Genomic DNA, 5,647 nt, shown 5'->3' on the forward strand with positions numbered 1-5,647 from the left:
TGGAGAAGAGTATTGAGGGTACCATGGAGTGCCAAGAAAACAAACAGATTCATCCTGGAATGCGCTAAACTGGGCAGCTCCCTGGAGGCAAGGATTCTGAGGCTCCGTCTAACATACTTTGGACATGTTGTAAGGAGGGACTGGTCCTTGGAGAGGGACATCACGCTTGGTAGGGTAGAGGGACAGTGCAGGAGGGGAAGGCCCTTTATGAGGTGGATTGAATCAATGACTGGAGTAATCAGAATGGGTGTATTGGAGACAATGCGATTGGCACAGGACAAAGCAGAGTTTAGGGCTATTGTACATAGGGTTGCTATGAGTCACAAGTGACTCAACAGCATATAACAACAACAATAGACAATCTTATCAATGTCATATGTATTTATGGATGCATCGTATCAATACTATTACTAGAAGCTTTTCTCTTTTTCTGTATGGCTTAGTGTGTTATGTACTGCCCTGCTAACTGAAGGTCAGTGGTTGAAAACCAGCAGCTGCCCCTCAGGAGGCAGACAAAAGTAAGCAGTCTGCTCCTGTAAAGATGTATAGCATTGGAAAACCAGTGGAATTGACTCAATGACAGTAAGTTTTATTAACACATATTGAGTATTAAGTGCCAGATATTATGCTATACATTTTACATGGACTGATTTCATATACCTATTTTTCATGAAAAAGACTCTATTCACACTTTTTAGGTAAGTAAAAAAATCAGTCTTAGAAACTTAGATGACCCAAAGTGAAAGATCAAATAAACAAACAGAACTGGGTTTCAAACTCTGACTTGAGAATCTGATCACATCATCAATTACCAGGATCCATTTACACTGCTGATAATAAATACTAGATGTGATCAGAGAGCTCAGTATTTGGTACTAGCTTTAACAAAATCCTAAGTGTCACCTTATGCACATAAGTACTAGAAAGCCCTGTTCTGCTCAGTGAATCTTCATGGCAACTGTAGAAGTCATGCTCCTCTCCTACATCGTTGACTACATGTTGTCCTTTCCTCACATTCTAGTAGAGAACGCTCTCCAGCTGTCTGTAATACATGCAGTTTTGCAATGTGTGCCTGCTCCTATATCTAGACAACTCAACAACTTGAGTGTTGGGTTCTGAGCAGTCTTATGAGTTTCCTTGGTCCTCATCACTGTCAATTACTCTACCTTGCCTCAAATTAGGAATGCCATATCCTAGTAATGTATAAACTGTAAATACACCTTGTTCAGAGGCACTGTATGTATGTGATTAAAGTTCTGTGTCTGCCCAGATATCTTGTTATCTCTTTAGGTCTTGGATTCTCCATAAGAAAAGAGAGGAAGTTGAACCAGATGATTTCTAATATCTATTACTCTATTTCTTGTAATGAAAGTAATATTCCAACCTTACTTTCTTAGTTTCTTGTGATAGAAATTATTTCTTCTAGAAATTGGGATGCATATTCAGTTCTCATCAGCATCTGCCAATGTCAGGAATCCTGAATGGGTGTTAAGCAGAAGCTCCTTTCCATCAACATCATACAGTGATCATGGTCTCTTCTTCTTCCAGGATCTAACCCTTCAAACTGGCTGTACCCAAGCCTCATTGTTGGATGATGGGCCTATTTGCCAATGTAATGTCTGAGACTTATAAGTAATGTGTAAAGCTTACATAAATTTCCATTTCTTAATAAGAGATTAATGATTTTTATTTTACTGTCTCAGAATTTTTCTCAACGTGTATGATATAACTAGAGATATAAATACTGTTGAACTTTTTGATACTCCCACTCTCCCTTTCTTAAATTTTCTTGGTGGTATTTTACTTTCCAGATAATTCAGGCCTAGCTCATACTGAGAAGAGAATAAGATACATATAGCAAAGTGTAGCTCCCTTTACTGAACCCAGCAGGAAGACCAGATGCCTTGTATCAGTTATCTCACATTAATGTGGGCAAATATGCTGATTTCTCAGCAGACTGACAACCACAAGCCAGCAGATGATGATTATAATAATATCAAACAATATTTATTAGGTGCCAAAATTCAATGAGCTTTTAGAACATCAAAATAATTGTGTCATTTGCAAAGATCTGTCCACTTAAACTAGAAAATACGTAAATTATTTTATTTTAATCCAATTAAAGGACGAATAGAAAGCTGAAGTTGTTGTGTGTATTGGGATTTTTTAGTGGTTTTATCTGATAGAATAGTAGTGTACTTCAGAGGGAAGAACTTGGATGTCAGAAAATGTGGAGATTTGTAAGCATATTTGGACTTCAAAAGGTTGAAAAGGATTATGGATATTATTCCAAATTCAAAATCTTTTATAATGGAATGAAATATCAAGACACGTGACAAATGTTGCCTTCTTTTATTTCATGAAGAACTATATGTAAAGCATGTTTATGATATCTCTTTCAGAAAATATATTGTAATTTATGCCAAAGCAATATTGTGGTACAGTGTAGCTTGTTCTGGAGGCATAGAAAATTGTGCAATTATCTCACAAAAAACCCCCAATGCTTTATCTTGTTCTCTAATTTTTGTACAAAATATGAACAAATTCCACAAATCCCAGCAGAGAAACTTTACATTCAGTCAGTTAACCAAGAGCAAAAGATCATTATTGATTACATCTCAACATCAAGAAAATAAAAATCCTCATCAATGGGACAATAGGTTTGTCCTGGAGAGGGTTAAACCAGGCTGTTCCTTGGAGGCAAGGATTCTGAAGCTTCATCTGAATCTGACATACTTTGGACATGATGCAAGGAGGGACCATTCCTTCAAGAGAGAAGTCATGCTTGGGAGAGTGGAGGGACAGCACAGGAGAGGAAGACCCTCTATAAAGTGGATTGATTCAGTGACTGGGGTAATTGGGCTGAGTGTGCTGAAGATAGTGTGGTTGACAAAGGATAGAGAAGGGTTTAGAGCTGTTGTACATAGGATTGCTATGAGTTGCAAGCAACTCGATGACACATAACAACAACAACAACCACTGGTGGCTTGATGGTAAGAAACTGAGCTGTCAACACAAAAGTTCATCATCTGAGTTCACTAGCTGCTTTGCAAAAGAAAGATGGACAGTCTTCTCCTACGTGATTTACTGGCTCTGAAAACCCACCAGAGCCAGCTGTGAGTCAGTTTTGACTCAACAGTATTCAACATCAACAGTAACACATAAGTGATATATTTAAAAAATGTCCTGATAACAATTGTGTGATTCAAGGTAGTTGATAAATAGACTTGTTGTTTTCCAAGATATTTTGCACTGTTGATACATATTTTCATTACTATTTACTAATAGGCATGATAAGTCAATAATGTGTACTACATTCACTATAATGAAAACGAAAGATAAATGAAAGCGTATACAACTTCAGGGAACAGAAAAACAAATTAAAACCACCAAGCTATGTAAAATAAGACAATAATGTACCCAAGAAACATAAACCATTTAGAAAGTGAATACAAACATAAACACATCAACAATGATATAAACTGTAAAGCTAAATAACAAATCATTTAAAATAGACTTAAAACAGAAACAAATTACATTTTCTAACAAACGATATTTCTAAAATTTAAGAGGCTCAAAAGTGGAAAGAAAATGTTCAAAAAAGATATGCCATGAAATCTTGAACTAAAAAACAAGTTTGCATATATAAAAGAATATTAGACAAATTACTAAGTGTAATAATTAGTAGACATTTTACATTATAAGCAAATTGTAACTACCTGTATATACATCCAATAACATCATATCAAAATATAGAAAGCAAAAATTGATAAACCATGAGAAAATATGAAGTCTGCCAAGTTATTGTAAGATAACATCACTCAAGTTGACTGGTAGAACAAGTGGACCAAAATATCAGCATGAACATGAAATATTCAGACGTCATTATGAATGAACAAACCTGTTGTAATTGGCGTTTATGAGCAACACTGCAGCCACCACATGCAGAATACACATTTTAAAGAATATATGAAATATTTGTAAAAATAAACCATACTTTATGATATAAGTGTCAATTGTTTTTCAAATTTTGAATTAACAAATAAAGAGAATTCTGATATTAGTATAATGCTTATTAGCTCAGGAATATTAAAGACAACTCATAATGATGTAGAAATACTTAGTACTATGTTGTAATTAAAATACAATATAACAAAATATAAGCATCATAGCAATAGGCCTGCTTGAGAAAAACATACACATGTAAATACACACATATATAAGAATGTATAAAAATAATTAATTGTTCTAAAAAATATATATAAAAAGAATAGCAAACTCAATAAAAAAATCATGCCAGAAAATAGAAGACATTCAAAAATGAAAGCCAAATTTTAGTCAATAAAAAGAAAGCATGCACCAGAAAAGATGAGTATTGCCAAAAGTTAGCTCTTCGAAAAGAATTGAAAAAATTATAACCCCTCAGTGGAATTGATAAAAAAATAAATTACACAAATAACCAATGCTGTGATTGTAAAAGAGAACTTTGCTACATACTCTTAAAATATTAGAAGAAGATCAGGAAATATTATTAATTACTTCAGCCTTAAAGTTTTGAAAAATGTGTTCTATTTCTAGAAAATGCAATCTTAAAAAACTGAAAGTGTTAATAATTTTATAACTATAACTAAAAATAAAGAAATACTGCATGGTTCAAAATTGGGAAGGGCGTACACCAGGGATGTGTCCTGTTTTCATACCTTTTCAACCTGTATGCTGAACAGATCATCTGGGAGGCTGGGCTCTATGAGGAGAAATGTGGCATCAGGATTGGTGAAAGATCCATAAACAATCTGCATATGCAGATGACACAACCCTGCTTTCTGAAACTGAGGAGGACGTGAAGCTCTTGCTGCTGAGGGTCAGGGACTGCAGCCTTCAATATGGATTAAGGCTCAATGTCAAGAAGACAGAGATTCTCACCACTGGACCAATTGGCAGCATCAGGATGGATGGTGAAAAGATTGAGATTGTTCACAGCTTTAGTTTGCTTGGCTCCACAGTCAACACTCTTGGCACCAGTAGCCAGGAAATTAAAAGGCGCATTGCCATGGGGAAGTCTGCTGTTAGGGACCTCTCCAAAGTACTGAAGAGCAATGGTATCTCTCTGGAGACTAAAGTGCATCTGATACAGGCCATGGTCTTTGCAATAACTTGTTATGCATCAGAGAGCTGGACAATGACCAAGGAGGATAGAAGGAGAATTGATGCTTTTGAGCTTTGGTGTTGGAGAAGAGTGCTGAAGGTTCTATGGACTGCTAAGAGAACAAAGAGATTCATCCAGGAGTGGGTTAAACCCGGCTGCTCCTTGGAGGCAAGGATTCTGAGGCTTCATCTGACATACTTTGGTCATGTTGTAAGGAGATACCGGTCCTTGGAGAGGGACATCATGCTTGGGAAGGCCTTCTGGGAGATGGACTGATTCAGTGACTGGGGGCAATCAGGATGGGTGTATCAGAGACAGTGCGATTGGCACAGGACAGAGCAGAGTTTTGAGCTATTGTACATAGGGTCACTATGAGTCACAAGTGACTTGACAGCACATAATAACAACAACAACAAACAATAATTAAAAATATTCTCATTAAGAAGGCTCTGGATTTGATAACTTCAACAATGAACTCATCATTGTAACTTTCTGATTGTT

This window comes from Elephantulus edwardii, unplaced genomic scaffold, assembly GCF_000299155.1.
Source record: "Elephantulus edwardii isolate Elephantulus edwardi_28Jun2011 unplaced genomic scaffold, EleEdw1.0 scaffold00060, whole genome shotgun sequence".
NCBI classification, from domain to species: domain Eukaryota; kingdom Metazoa; phylum Chordata; class Mammalia; order Macroscelidea; family Macroscelididae; genus Elephantulus; species Elephantulus edwardii.